Below are 16,642 nucleotides of genomic sequence, written 5' to 3'. Positions count from 1 at the left end.
AAGCATAATGTATGCGATAACGAACGAGTTTCTCATTTACAAAGAACCGCCGTCGCGGATCGCGAGCGCGGATGTACACCGGCGCAGAATATAATGGCGACAATTAACGTCCGCATAAACGCTGCGCGGCCCGATGATCGACCGACGTCGCATAATGACACCCTCGGTTCACAACGGTAATATCAAGCGCGCTCAACCCGGGGGCGTGGTGACAAATGATCCACCAGGAGCGGCTCATTTACCACCCGTCTCTCGCAGGTAGAGAGAAGCGACGTTATTTTATATTTACGCGACTATATCGTCGGCTCTATTCTCCTTAACTCGTCCGCTCTCCGCGCGGCAAGGATGTTGCGTGATGCGGAACGTGGGGGGTGCGCGCACGCGAGACTTTTTCCATTCTTTAAATCCTTCGGGAGCCGCGGCGAATGCCGTGGCGTGCCCCGGGGACTCTTCAGTGCCAGCTACGCGGAATCGCTTTAATACCCCCGGTGGCGAAAAAGAGAATCCCTCTCACCCGACGACCGTGTCCCACCTTACGTATATCCTTCACCTATCCATCCCCTACCCCCACCCCGCCTCCTCGCATCTACCGTCGGTTCTTTCAACCCTTCTTTCTCGCGTCGTCGTGCTTACCGGGTCCCATCGGCGCTCGTTAAAGCGTCCGGACACAATGGAATAGCGTGAAAGATAAGATGGATCAATGACTCCCGCTCGTTCCAAAGAAGACGATCACGGAGCGAGACATGTTTGTTAATACGCCGTTTGATATATGACGTAGTTTCCGTCATTGTTTAATTTCTTATCCGCAACTTTGTCAGCTTTCGGCTGCTATAGTTAAACTTAATAATGCAATAATGTCGTGAAAGAGAGTGAGAGGGAGAAGGAAAGAAAGTGGGATTGATTCGAATAAACAAATAGCTTTACATATTAATACACGCGAATTAGAAAACAAGCCCCCCCCCCCCTAGTTTTCTCATTGCTTATCTTATATAATAAATAGAAGAAAAGGAAAGTCGCCGCATGTTTAATAGCGTCACGGAGATTCCGAGGTTTCGATGTACGCGACTGTGTCAACTGACTTAAATGCAAATCCGCGTAGCTTTAAAATGGAAATGAGGGAAGAGTCCATCGCGCACCAAGTAGACCAAAGTTTTTTCTACAATTCCCAAGAATAACGAATTATATCGTTCATAATTACTGTTGAAATGAGATTAATGATCTTTTGTGCTTATTTAGACCCCTCTCTCTCTCTCTCTCTCTCTCTCTCTCTCTCTCTCTTTCTATATATATACAATAATCCTAATATCCAATTCAATTATCTTATATCTGTTTGTAACATAAAAGATGATGGGTATTTACATCGGGGGTGTGCATCGGGCACTCTCGGTGTGCGTCAAAGAGAGTTAAATCCTCGCTTGATATATCTTCGCTCAAAGTGGCAATTTTCGAGAGAGAGTGCCGCTAGCGACGGATTGTAAGCGAAACAGCGCGAAAGCCAATGCGCGCGGGCTTCATTTCGGAGAGGGTACCTACCTACGGCATAAAAATAGCTGGTTGGTGCACCGCTGACCCTCATTCTCATCGACGATCGGAATCAAAGCTACAAAAGCTGCAGTGATATATTCGCTGGTCGACCGCAAAGCCGATTCCGCCAAATCATACGTATACCGCATATACACAATCGCGCCACGTGTGCAACTGCATTTATATGTATATATATATATATATATATATATGTGTGTGTGTGTGTGTGTGTGTGTATGTGTTTCTGTGTGCTATATGCGCGGTTCATTTTCAAAGCCGCACGCATATACGAGCATGCAGGAGGAAGTCCCATCAGGCATCGATGGCATCGTTCGTGGCATTACCTTAGTCCCAATTTGCATCGTTGCTTTTAGTCCACGATTATCGATACATTGTTCGCTTATGTCAACCAATTGTTTGCTCATCTACTACAGAAACAGAGACAGAGACAGACAGATAGACAGAGAGAGAGAGAGAGAGAGAGAGAGAGAGAGAGAGAGAGAGAGACTCTTCTCCTTCTTGTGATACCTAACGTTCTGATCGGGAATTTGTTATGTATCCTCCGATCCTCGAACGCGCGCAGATTATTGTCTCTCATCGCATAGTATATTATATGTAGTATATACCTATAGAGAGCGGAACATAAACTAGGTTCACTCTCGTGGAAATTTAATTTCACGAGAATTTCCTAATCGCATGCAACGTTATATTGATCGCGTTGCCGACAGACTGAAATAAAATTGAAATTTTCAAGTGAAGTGCGCCATATATTGTTATAAAATTATCTTTTTGTTAAAAAATCTTTTCTTCTTCTGATTTTTTATTTTTTCCTCTCTCTCTCTCTCTCTCTCTCTCTCTCTTTCTCTCTTTGAAATGAATAAAATATTATTTATAAACAAATTTTCTCTAATATTTCCTATAATTACTTTTAAACTTCAAACTTAAAATAAAACAAGATAAAAATTGTGCATATTAAAAACTTACACATTACTTCCTTACCATTTTATTTCACTCACAAAGCTTAAGCTCCTTAAAGCAAGCAGATCTTTGCAATTTTGTCTTCCTCCTAGAGGAAGCTAATATCTCGAAATTTGTGAAAGTTAAAGCGTGTACGGATATTTCTCAAAAAATTCGAAATTTTATAAAAAATGAACCCTCTCACCGATCCTCATTAAATTCGATACCAACTATTCTTTAATGATATTCTATTCAGTTTAAAAAATTTAACTCGATATCTCAAAATTTGCAGAAGTTAGAGAGGTTGTAGAATGTACATTCCGTACATACATATTTTACATACATACATACATACATACATATATTCGGACATTTTTTTTTTTTAATATAATTTTTCGACATTTTGGAATATTCTAAATACATTGGCATAAAAAAGGGGAATAAAAATTTTGTCACGGAAACAAAGCTTCGTCTATAAGGAAGCAAAATAATAAATTAATATAATGATGTTTACAAATAAGTAATACACAGTTAATTAAAATTGCCAGGGACAAATAACATCACGTACAGCCAAAATTGTAATTGGTTTTTATACGCGCAAACATAAATACGCAGTTGTGCAAAATAATTCTCCGTGAAATGATTACATTATCGCAATAAAGTAGCTAATATGCTGAGCAATAACTATGCAGTCGAGATTACAGATATATATGGTAACGGATTTATATGACCGTTTACAATACCGTACATATGTTCGAGCTTATATATTATTCGTGCGGCATTATGCGCACAATGTGTAAATATTCTTTATCAAATTTGCAAAAATTGCAAAATTATTAATCTCATTTGATCGTATCTACATAAATAATGTTTTAGAGATCAAGGATTACAATTACTTTGTAAAATTGATGCTTTTCGTTACTATTTTCATTGTTTATACTCCCCTCGCTCTCTCTCTCCGTGTCTTTATATATTTTCTTATTAATAATTTTTCTGACTCTCCGAGAAAGAATAAACTTATGTAATTATATAAAATCACATATATGTGGTCGCATACAATCTTTTATGTCCATTTTATTCTCGGGTGTATATATATGTAAATATATATATATAATAAATATATATAAATAATCTTATCAGAATTGTTAATGATATGAATTTATTAGAAGCAGTATCATCGTTTATTTTTAATTATTATAAGAACCTTTTTAATACTTAGGATGACATCTACCACATTCTAGTTTAAATGAAACTCAATGGGTCAAGCCAGCAGCCGAGAAACCTTATTGATAAAAATTAAAAAATGGCATATATATATATATATATATATATATATATATATACAAATATTCACATCACATATACAAAAATGTTCATTTAAATTTCATGGCGCATTAAAATGATAAATAATAAAAATACACAATTGATAATTTTCCAAAATGTTACTCAAGGCAAGCTTTTGTATACGTTTCCCGTAAATAAATAATGTTACTATCAGTCAATAGTATTGTGATAGTAGATAATATTATATAAATAATTTTATTACATGCGAATCTTTTCTTATCCGCAAATTCCTGCTGTCGATAAGCTCGCACTTGCAATTTCCAGATGCTGGAAAATGCATGTGCATGTCTACGTTATGATCGGTCGAACCATCTTTGTCTTAATTAAAAGAAGATAACGAAGAAGTTGGGGAAGAGAGTTGCGAGTAAAGAGTAAATTTTTTACGCATACATAGAATCAACTTTTCAATCAAACGAGCTGATGATTTATATACCAATTTTATAAATGCATCTAAAATGTAGAAAACCGATAATGCAGCTGTACTTGCAACTACATATAAGCATGCGTTTAAAATAATTTCCGTAATTTGCTCGTTACATCGACGAAAAGTTAATTAATCGAAAGTTTCGAACTGGAATCAGCGAACTCCCGAGAAATCGGTTGATTTTTGATACTTTGACATACGGTTAATTAATCATGCGCTAATTAACTTTGAAGTATAATTAACTGTCCGAGATATTTTTCACGCAGATTTTACCGAATACAAACTTCTACTGGTTTAGAGCGAGGTCTTGGCCTCCAGTAATAATCTAAGAAACTTACTCTTGATAAAGAAGAAATATAAAATCAAACAAAAAATAATGGCCTCATCTAGTATTAAACATCACAACATCAAACAGAATAATCATTTGAATGATCGACATATTATGCCGCCTCCAATGAGGAACACAGTTTATTGTACTTAAAAAAAAAGACACAAGACAATGTCTCTACATTGTCAAATTGTGAAACGGCAACATCAAATTTCCTTAATAGGTATGTTCAGTCTTCCACAATTATAGATATAGTATATCTAGACCGAATGTTGAGGAGTCGGAGCCGAGGTGCGCGTAGAAAAGAACATACTCTTCATACTTGACTGTGATTGGTCAATTTCTTAAGGCTTAGGGCTTAAAATCTGTATTGTAGACGCCGCTTTATGTCCTTGCGGAACAAGTTTTTTGTGTGTGATGGCCTTTAAGGGCCCGAGCACAGACTTTTGCATAAGCGCATAACCGTAAGCGTAAGGAAATTGATTGGTCCACAAGCATATGCATAAGGAAATGGACCAATCGATTTCCTTATGCTTGTGATTATGCGCTTATGCAAAAGTCTGTGCTCGGGCTCTTAAGGGCCATATAGAAAAACTTAAACGGTAAGAACCGTGGCACATAAAAAAACTTAAGCGACGTCTATAATAAAGATTTTAAGGTCTAAAGGTGCCTTTACATGGCAGCGTTAAACGTCGAGCATCGAGCGTTAAGCGTCTGCGCAGAATATTGTTGTCCAAAATTATATTTATTTCGTTTATTTTATTATATAATAGATATGTGTGTGTGTGTGTGTGTGTGTGTTATTATTATTAATCAAAAATATATTATAAAACGTTACTCTGGCAGTGTAAATTAAAATAAAATAAAAATACAAATGCAGCAAGAGATTTTGGATGATTGAAATATTCAAATAAATAAGACACAAAAAGGGATTCACAAATGACAAAGTGACACAGTTTGAAAAAACTATTGTTAAAAGTAGGAAATAATTTAAAGGAGCAATATGTTATAAACATGCAGAAAAAAGAATTATGAAAATTACATTCCTTAATCCTTGATTATAGATTCTAATATTCTGCTAGGGGATAGTAACGTTTTATACATATTTTGTTTAATAATAATACCTATTGTGTATAATGTAAATAAATATCAATTTTCAGTATTAGTAATGTGTATCAGAACATAATTTCTTTTATCTCGACCGAATTCATATCATTCATCATGCTATTAGCAGCAAGAAGCTGGAATCAATCTCATTCAGATTCCTGCGCAATGATTTCTGTATAGACTCAGACGCTCGATGCTCGATACTGCCATGTAATGGCACCTTAAGCCTTAACAAATTGATCAATCATAGTCAATTTCTTTAGGCTTAGGGCTTAAAATCTTATTGTACACGCCGCTTAAGACCTAAGACGTAAGCGAATTGACCAATCACGGTCGAACAGTAAGGCAACCATATTGAAACGTAAGCTACGTTGAAAATTCCGCATGGTTGAAATTCTTAAGTCTTAAAGTCTTACTGCTTAAGTTTTTTTATGTGCTCGGGCCCTTAAGCAGTAAGACGTAAACATATATACGCACATATGTATATGTACGCAAATATAAAATTCCGAAAGAATGGGCGCCCGTTAGTCATGTTGCATTACTGCTTTCTATAGGCCGAGAGGCCAGAAAGCATTTTCAGATTCAAGCCGTATTTCGACCGTAAAATGATACGCTAGAGGAACAAGGATGGCACGCGATTGTCGCGATCCTTGTCTGACATTATCTCCCAACAATCGCATCCGAGTCTGGCGCTAGCTTTTAGCCAGACTATGCGCGTATTCGCAATTCGTGATTCGTAATTCGCGATTCGCGAACGGTATATAGAAATCTGATTGGTTGATTTTAACTTGAATCTTCCATCCACACTATTCACGAATTATAAACGATCGCGAATACGTGCATAATGTGGCGCTAGCTTTAGGCTTCTCTCTGCTAATTAAAATAACGGTCGAGTAATCAGATTCTCCTCATACTTGATTGTGATTGGTCAATTTCTTAAGGCTAAAGGCTTATTACACCTATTGTAGATCCGGACTAAGATCTTGCAATATCAATTTAAAATTATCCGTTTATTGAATCCTTAAAAAGTTACATTATAAGAAAAGATCTTTACATTTTTAATGTATTTATTGTTCTTTATTAATACCTATGTCGCCAAAGTATGTTTTTAAACATACTGCGTAATGCAATTGCGTATGCAATTAACAGATAGAACTAAAATTTGATAACCAGCAACAAAATATACAAGAGGCATTCTATTTTTTGTGATCTGTATTTTTTTAATAACTATAGCTTTTTATAAACTTTAAATATTTTGTCTAAAATAGAAAGAAATAAAAATAGTTAGGTCTATACTCTTGTGCTATGAAGATAATTTGTGAGTTAAATTCTTGTAAATTTTCCTCTTCCCCGTGCACAGTTATGTTTTTTATATTGTATAAATAGACGAAAATAATGTTTCTCTTTCTGTAAATAGAGAGTTTTAAAGAATAGATTTTAGAGAAATTTATAATATCTTTATTATACAGTGTTCGGGATCGAAACGTTGAATTTAGTCGATAAATTTAAACGGTAAACTCAACCGACGGATCTGAACGATAAAATATCTATGGTTGCTGATTCAATGTTGATCCAGTATTTTTGTGTGGGTTTAAAGAATTATCAATCGTTGGTAGTTTTGAAGATATTAGGGGTGATTCTTCGAACGCAGATGGTGATGGTCCGTCCTCTTCATTGCTAGGCTCTCTGTCGATTGGTCCACATGCAAGGTGAAGTAACGGATGAATGAGAGAGCTCCAAACGGCTCTCAGTAAATGTAAACTTCATCCATAAGCGGTATGTAAGGCATATCCGTGAATGGTTGTATCAACAACAATTTTTACAATGCAGATGGTTACTATGATATCGAATATGCCTACGGTTGCAGAATCAAATGTGACAATCCATTCCATACTCAGGAAGTGCTATTCTCTACTATTTTATTGAAAGGGGGTTCATCCAGCAAGTTGTACATAGAGACTGCATCTGTGTTGACAGAATGGCCAGTGAGTCCTCTAGCAATTGTGTTGAGGAGTGCATTCACTGAATTACTGATACTAATTTACCGAGGAGAATCAAGTTTATCGCGCACGTTATAGCTTCCCTTTTATAAATCACTTTCTACATTGCTGCTGCGCACAGGAATGTGAAGAGTCTGAATGCATGAATGCATTAAAAACATTCCTATTGTAGACGCAATCGTCAACGATGATAAAAATCTTGTTATCGGAAATAAATTCTCTCTCCGATAATTGCTATCTAATACATTTTTTTCTATAAATCAATCAAACATATAAATCTTTTGCACGACGATATTAAAATTTTACAATATGAAATTAACTCGTGTAATCTTCGAAAAAGAAAAAATTGCATTATGTATATCGAGTATAATTCCACAAAAATATTCCAGAAATTTAACAATTATGTTTTAATCTTGTGAAAGAAAAATGAATGAAAAAATTAACAGAATACTAAGGTAAAAAGTAAAAATAGTAGCTAATAACATTTATTATTATTATTCTTTCTTTATTGCTATTAAATTTATATTTGTACCGTAAAGTTTTTATGTTTCTGAGAAACAATCAAGACGAATGAAATATTTGCTACGTAAAAAGCGCATAAATTATACTAACGACTTACGAGCGCGTGGATGTAAATTATTTAAGGATTTAATGTAAGCACCAAGCGAGGAATTAAACTTTCCACGTTGTCATTCGGCGGATGCAATTTCCGTTTTCGAAAGTTGCTTCGGCGTGCATGAGAACGATGTAAATGGCCCTAGGCGCACGGATCGATACGTGCAAATATTGGTAAATTATATGCTTAAATAGTCTGATTTGTTGTCCAATAATTTATGGTCATTACCAGGCACATAATTATGAAACACGATAGACCTAGAGCGATTAAATCAAGGTTAACGTAATTAAGCCCATCGTACAAATCTAATCGTTTGATCACCGTGGACTTTCAGAAACAGATTAGATCATTTTATTCTAAGAAATAGAGCTAGATAAGATTATTGATAAAATTATCTGTTGTTGAAAAAAGCCGGTTTCAAATAAAAATTGTCTTAAAGGGCTTTGTTATTTAGATTCACTCGTATTATTTAAAATGTATGCCCTGCGATAATATTACGGATTTTGAAATAAAAAAAATATGCGAGAGGTTAATACTCTCTTGATATTAGTACAAATAAAAATGACATTAGTAAAGTTTCCATAATGACTCAAGAATTTTAACTACCCTACTGGCTTGTGGAAAAAATGTTTGCGAGAAACTTCTCGCAGCTACAACCGTTTCAAGCGCGATGAAACATTTTGATGCAATACTTGAAACGTACAAGATACAAAAGTTGTCAAGCGGCAAACTTGGGCAATTAAATTTCTCGCTCTCTCAAGTAAGAAATTATCTTGTGGTTAGACGACCATAAAGAGCATACTCTACTTGGCATGCTCGCAGTTTTCAAGCAACATTTGCTATAGCAAAATTATAAAATTTAATTTGCGGGAAATGAATCGAGCATTAAAAGCATAAGGATTTTATGTCTATAGTCTTAATGTTGGAAATTCTGTATGTGATATATATATATAGAATTTATACACATATAATTTCTTTGTATTACGTGATCAACATAACGCAAAACAAGATTAATTAAATTTGTGATAATAATCGCAAAACAACGCAGAGCTAAATAACTCGTTATTGATTCCGCATAATGATTATTTATTTAGAGAGAAAATAAGCTGCGTCAAAAATATTTTGCATCGCAAATGGATGTTGCGAAAACGTTTTAAGAGAACTTTTTACGGAAGACACAACTTGAATTATTTACCAGATCTTCTTTCGCACAGCACGAAACTTTGCGACGCGCTGCAATATTCACTTCTTCGTTCGACGATCAATAAAAAATTTTATGCGCTGTTATCGCTTTAACGTGAACGATATTTGAGTCCTGGGTGACATTTTATCAATATATCCGTTGTATTAAATCCTTTGCCGATCGATGTAAACGTTTACTTGCCAGCGCCATTTCCAGTTAACGCTCGTATTCCGCGTTGGCATTGACTCGTATTTAAAGCTCGTTATTTCGCGTATAATTAAATACGCCACTTTTATTACTCTTTTTAATACGACACGTGCGGCACATGCCATTTGCAACACAAACCACTTTGCATAAATGATATCGATTTCATCATATTATCGAAATTTTTGCAAAAAATGTTTATATATTAGATTTTGACGGTATGTCTCTAAAGCTTAAATATATATAAATACGAAACTCGATACACATATATGTACCTACAAACGTGCGTACATGCGCGATTATTAACACCGTTAGTTACTTATAATACATGGATCCAGTTGCTTTTCGATATGTGGATAGTATATGCGTACGCGGATTTTGTAATACACGTGAGACCCCTAGTCGCGTCAGATTACGATTGGCAAAACGGGATATCCAATAATAAAAACGTACATCGTGCACATCGGTTAAGTAACTCGTTTCAACGAATGGCCTGTACGTGTGTATGCGAACTTTTTAATTGCTATATATATATATCAAATAATTCGGATCTTTTTAAGCATTGAAAGTTTATTTGATATGAAATTTCTTTTGTGTGCTGTCTATACATTTCAACTGTTCTCTGTGAATCTTTCAATGAATTTGTAAACAAATTTTTAATATAAAATTGATTGATGATTTTTCATAAATATCTAATATTTAATTTAGAATAGGTCTTGCAATTAATTTTTACACAAGTAATAATTAAAAAAATATAAAATTTAATATTCACTTAAAATTAAGTAAAAATAAAAAAACGTGATATTATTATTTGTAAAAAAATTAATTGCAAGATCTATTTTAAATTAAATATTAGATATTTATAAAAAATTGTCAATTAATTTTATATTAAAAATTTGTTTACAAATTTATATATATATGCTTGCCACGATCAAAGAATCAAAGGAAGAATCATAGTAAGATTTATCAGTCGAATAAGGGAGAATTCAGGGTAATAATAGATAATAATCAGTATCGGAATGCGAAAGAGCAAAAGTGTAACAGCGTCTATTGCGTCGCATATTGCTTTCGCTTATCATTAAATAAAACATTTGCGTTCGCTTAGATAAAAGAAACGCCCCTTTGATTCACCCGTTAAAAAAAACAAATCGTTATCGGTAAGAGAAGCGCGAGACTTGATTGAAAAAACTATTGCATTTATGAATCTGTTCTTTATAACTGAACTGGCTGCACTAATTCAGAGCTTATCTTTCTCCTTTCAATGTGGAGGGAAAAAGATAAATTCTGAATTAGTGCAACCAATTCAGCTATAAAGAATAGATCCTATGTCTCGTTGTCATTCAAAGAAAGCCTCCGCCACGATTGCATCCCACGTGAATAACGTTCGTTATTCGTCTTGGAAGTGAGTTTATTACATTGTGAGCGGTTACGAAAGCGGATTTTTACAGCCAGCTAGCAGTGATATACAGTGTATAAGATATCGTTGGCATACCAAGCGTAAAAAAGCTAACCAGGTGAGAAATCCTTCCTCGCGTACATGTTTGACATATATGCTTTACTCGCCCCCTCCCCCTCTCCTTCAGTCTTCTTATTTTTATTTATCTAACACCTTCATATGCAACTGACTGACAAACTACCTTTGTTTTATTTTAAAGAAATGTAAGCAATAATCTATTTTATCGTATTGTTGTTGAAAAATCAATTTTTTCGAAAATTTAATTATTTGTTATCGTTTGCAAAAAGAGATTTGCCAATCGGATTAATTTTTTGATTATCGAATGTAAATTTAAATTCTTGATCAAGTAAAATTTATAATTTACGTCTATGTAAATTAAATTTAAATTTTATTATTCTCGATTTCAAAGCTTGATTCTCTATTTTAAAATTTTTTCAAGTGTTAAATATTTTTATAAATATTTTTTTAATTATGCTGCCAATAAAGAGTATGTTAAAACTTGGACATAATTGCAAATTTATCCCAGAACGCGTATTAATTTCTACTGAAATACTGTATATACATAATCGATATCTTGCAACTTTGTAATTACCATTATCGTAACGCCATGATTAAAAAAATAAATTACTCAGTAAAGCGACATATTTTTTATGATAACACTCATAGCGCCAGATCGGTTTTCGATATTTGATCTCGGGAAGGAAGCAAATGAATAAATATAAAAGAAAATCTCGGAAAATATCAGCTTTCTATTTTACACAATCTTTACATAGATCAAATAAATAAATTAAAAGTTTAACTCAGGAGCATTCGATCGTCTTAACTTTCATTATAACTTTTTCTTTATAAAATAAGCTTTATAACTGATTTCTTTATTAATATTTCAGCTCTATACGCCATTTGACGTATCTGATACACAGTTGAATTTATCAATCTGTTTTGTTTGATATTGAATATTATTCTGTCTTGTTTAGCAATAAAAAATATGTTGATATCAGGATAAACATACTAATATCCGAAATCTTTTTGATTATTTTAATATATTGCAAAAATAATTAATTAATTTAAAAAACGATATATTTAAAAACAGCGATACAACTTTGTATATCGATATCAATTTTAACATTTAAAATATCTATAGAAGCGTAGCTCAAAATCTGGTCGTGAGAAAACAGACGGTACATTTGCTAGATGATATACTATAATATCATTTGATTCCACGTTACAGCGTGCATTCGATGCGCGCTCTGTTATACCGAATACACATATTGTGTATTATATTATGTATATGAATTCGCGGCGAGACGAGACGAGAGCGTAATCGCGTGACTAGACGCAGACAGGGGCGAGGAAGCATTATTGAGCACGTGCACATAAATGTTTCTGAACAGGCTCATATTTTACTTCATTCCGAGCGATAAGAACCTTCCACCGCGTGATTCGAACAACTCATTTCTGACAACCCATTCATCGTTTTTCGCGGCACGTAACTTACAATCCCATTGCGCGCACTACTTTCAGACGCGTACACATAACAGATAAAACGCGCGAATACATTTCCTGTTCTATTTGCAGATATCTCAGTGGTCTGGTCAATATTTTGTACGTTTTTCAAATTCGCAAACTTTCATCGTTTGGCATATTACGGTTATTTCATTGCTGCATAATTTTTTTAAATGTCATCACATTTTTTAATTTAAAAATATTTTTACTTTTGTACGTATATATATGATAATATTAGGATTCATTATATATGATATAAAGGTGTTTATATACACAAAGATGTTTAGAGCTATAGGGATGAAGCGACGTGGTAGCATCGCGACGCCAAATAAAAATCAAGGATCCGATCGATGAGAGTCACTGCGAAGACGTCAAAGTGCTATTAAATAGCTTATTCGGAATGTTATGTCAAATCAATTTTCGATTAAGATATTTCAGGAATTAAAGCCACAATCAATAATTTAATGGCACTTTTCTTATACAATGTGAATGCAAGTTCACGATTGCAATCGGTCCGAATAAAATTGATGCAGTCATAATAATAACAGCAAACATTCTTATATTACAATCATTGTTATTTAAAATTAGTGATACAAAAATTATTGAAATAAAACAGATTTAAAAATTAAAACTGTATCTATAGAAAAATTAAAAATATTGATGCAAATACCATATATTAGTGGAATTTTTCATCAAGATAAAAGTACAATTGATGAACATTTATACAAATATAATACATGCTGAAGGCACCGACTGGCAATTAATAAATGATCCGAAAATGTAAAAGTGCATCAGTTGGCCTCTAAATGTTAAAATTATATATATATATATTTTTCGCAGAAAAAATATAATCAAACGAGACCCAAATATAATAAAAAAAATTGTAGTATATATTGTTATAATATGTTAAGAAAAAAGAATAGACACACATTTAAATATCTTCTTAGAAAAATTTAAAAATTAAATTTTTTTGAATAATTTTTACAAAAAGCAATGATATCCCACTAAAAAAACCTCACAGAGATAAAAACAATACGTCAAGTATATATAAAAAAATATTATATTGCTAAAATTTTCTTTTAAATTATATATCATATAAAAAGTACTTTAGAAATTTAAAGAAACCTTATTTATTTAGTATCTGATTATAAATCGATAGCATATATAATTTAGTATACTTGGCGCTAATTGTATTATCTCATACCTGTTTTTATTTTTTCAAACTTTCTGTCATGTAGCAATTGAAATATTTTTTTATGTACAATACTTGACATATTGTTTTTACCTCTGTGAGATTTTTTAGTGATATAGAATATCCCAAAAGTATCACTACTCCACTAAATTACCGAAATTTGAGAATAAACGAACAGAGATGATAATTGCTTTATAACGTTAAAAAAACATAAATAATTTTTGGAAATTAAAGAGTTTAAGTAAATAAATAACAAAGTATTATTCTTTACGCAGCACAAATTTTATAAAGTTTAACGTAATACTATATCGAACATTGCACGCAATAATGTATCGATTATGTTTACTTATTTAAGATCCAGCTCTCCGCACTTTCCAGAAAAAAAAGAGCTACAGATATGGAATTTTATTTCCTTCGCCGTTTTCTGAGCGTGCTTTTATTGCTCGTCTCTTTGACATGTGCCACGCAAGGCAGCAGCCTTCGAACGAGGCGTTCTGTCTTGGATAATATCGGAAACACATTGAGTAACATCGGGGAGACAATCAAGGATACCATGAAGACCAAAATCGACTCCCTGTTCCACCGATATTCAACCATCAAACCCGAAACGACCGAGCCACCCTTGGAAACGGATTATGGAACGTCACCGATCTATCGAGAAATCATAAAGGCCCCTATTAGATGTCCACCTAATCACGTGATAGTAAGAGGACGATGCCGATTCGTCACTCGTCGGCGATAAGATCCTGTTAAATTTCCGAAATATTATTTTATATCGAACACGTTATTTGACTACACATATACATTATATTTTCATAATCATAACTTAGTGTAACATATCCCAGGAAATTTATCTATATTCAGATTTCGTAGCCGAGATAGCTCCCTTGAGGAGAATTTAATTATTCATGGTAAGCACTAATCAATGTGACTTGGCAATCGTTGTTCGTGTGCACCAATTAAGATTTTCAGTATATTCATGGAACAGGTGTAATTACTTCACCTATGCTATTATGCTGATATACTTATTATGATACGTCAACATAAGAATTGAATAATAATATAATTACACATTTTATAATAACATTAATATCAATTAATATGCAGAAATATGTTAATGAATAAATAATTACTCCTTGTTCCTATGTAACAGTTTGCTAAACTTATGATAACGCTACTTTCCACGGTATACCGATATACTTATCATGATACGTCAACATAAAACTCGTGAATAGTAACATAAGTATACAGTTATAAATGCAGTAATGTATCTATTGACAGAACCAAATTAATAATTAGCCTTTATTAAATTTATCAATACAAATAGTAACTTATTTAATTCACTACTCACAAGATTGAATTCATTTTACGATCGTCTCGTAATTAAAAATTGTAACCATATTGCTTATAAACATTCTTTCTCATTTGCCCCTTTTACCTTTATGTAAATAGTATATAAATTTGAGCGAAATATCGCGCCGCTGCTGTTTAGTATTTTCTTTTACGATCTTCGGACGATATCTTGCACCCGAGGTCCGTACTAAATACCCGTTCGATTTCTAAATTACACCTGTCACGAATGTAAAACGAGTTACGAGCTACGCGATAGATCGAGCGGCATAATAATGGTACGGCGATACATATCGAATTCTTTTTTAATGCCTGTATCGCGTGTAAATTGTAGAAATGAGATCGAGGAGGCAGATAAGGGTATACATTTGTAAGGGATTAATATATCATTTACTGGCCTGGTGCCGCGCGCGAAGTGCCACCTTGCCATTATTTCTTCACCTTATCCACCACGTATTTCCTCAATTATCAATTACCGATTATTATGCTCGTAACACGGTTCTCTTCGCGCACGACAAGCGACATAGTTACTTTTTATACAATGTGACGTGACATCTTTCGATGTCCGTCATAAGGGCCGGATGGCCAGACCGTGGACGACGTTGCGGGCCTGCATCCTCGCAATTTCGAACTCGCGTGCGAGATCGAGCACTGTTTCGTCTTTTTCTTTTCACTTGCGCATGTAGTTTGCGAGCTCTCGATGAGCTTTAGCTTTCGAGTATTATTAAGGAATTGATGACGTAACGTGTGTATTAAAGCAAATTTAAATTCAGTTTTAGTCTATATTTTCACATGTATAAATGTGTACAAAAAAAAAGTTACAATATGAAACAACTACAGTTTTGAGAATTTGAACAAACTATAAATTTGATATTATAAAATTAAGAAAAATAAATATATGAACAAAATCTCTAGAAAGGACGAAAGCCTATCTGTGTTTCGTCTGTTTCTGCTCGAAAAATTCTTACTGTCTAAGACGGTATCTATCTTATTCCGTCGAGAGGGCACGTGCGCACGTTATGACGGTCGCCAGGGAAAAGGGACAAACACCGTACGTGTATTCTTTGCTTAAATCTGGCGCTCCTGTTCCCCTATGATCGAAATTTTATCGATCGATGCGACTATCGCAAAATTACTGCCAAATTCGAAATATTCTTTTGTAATTTTTAACAAGTATCGGTGTGGTAATGGTACGAACAGGAGCGATAGATCTCATCTGGTAGACGGCAAACGGGAGATTACCAGTGAAGATCGACGGTGAGCAGAAAAGACAGTATATTCTGTAAAAAAAAAATCACCATTGACGATGTAGCGTATTGTCTTTCAAACATCCAATCACGTTTGTTATTCTTTTAATAAAAATATTATATTTTATTATTTGTTTCATCGCTTTCTTATCTCTTCTATAAAGGTCATTTACATAAAGATAGAGCTCTTTCAGAAAAAAGACTAAT

At 33.8% G+C, this 16,642-nt stretch overlaps 1 protein-coding gene and 1 pseudogene across 1 annotated transcript in view; both read left to right on the top strand.

Moving 5' to 3' along the window:
• The window catches only part of LOC138944801 (carbonic anhydrase-related protein 10-like), a 253,528-nt gene that overhangs the window by 215,212 nt on the left and 21,674 nt on the right, over positions 1-16,642 (top strand). The window lies entirely within an intron of this gene.
• LOC138941767 (uncharacterized) lies at positions 155-16,545 on the top strand (annotated as a pseudogene).

The sequence above is a fragment of the Polyergus mexicanus genome, unplaced genomic scaffold, assembly GCF_030449975.1.
Source record: "Polyergus mexicanus isolate NDT 795.1 unplaced genomic scaffold, iyPolMexi1.0 SCAF_2, whole genome shotgun sequence".
NCBI lineage: Eukaryota > Metazoa > Arthropoda > Insecta > Hymenoptera > Formicidae > Polyergus > Polyergus mexicanus.
The sequence above is the reverse complement of the archived record's forward strand: the minus strand, read 5'-3'. Positions and strand labels throughout refer to the sequence as shown.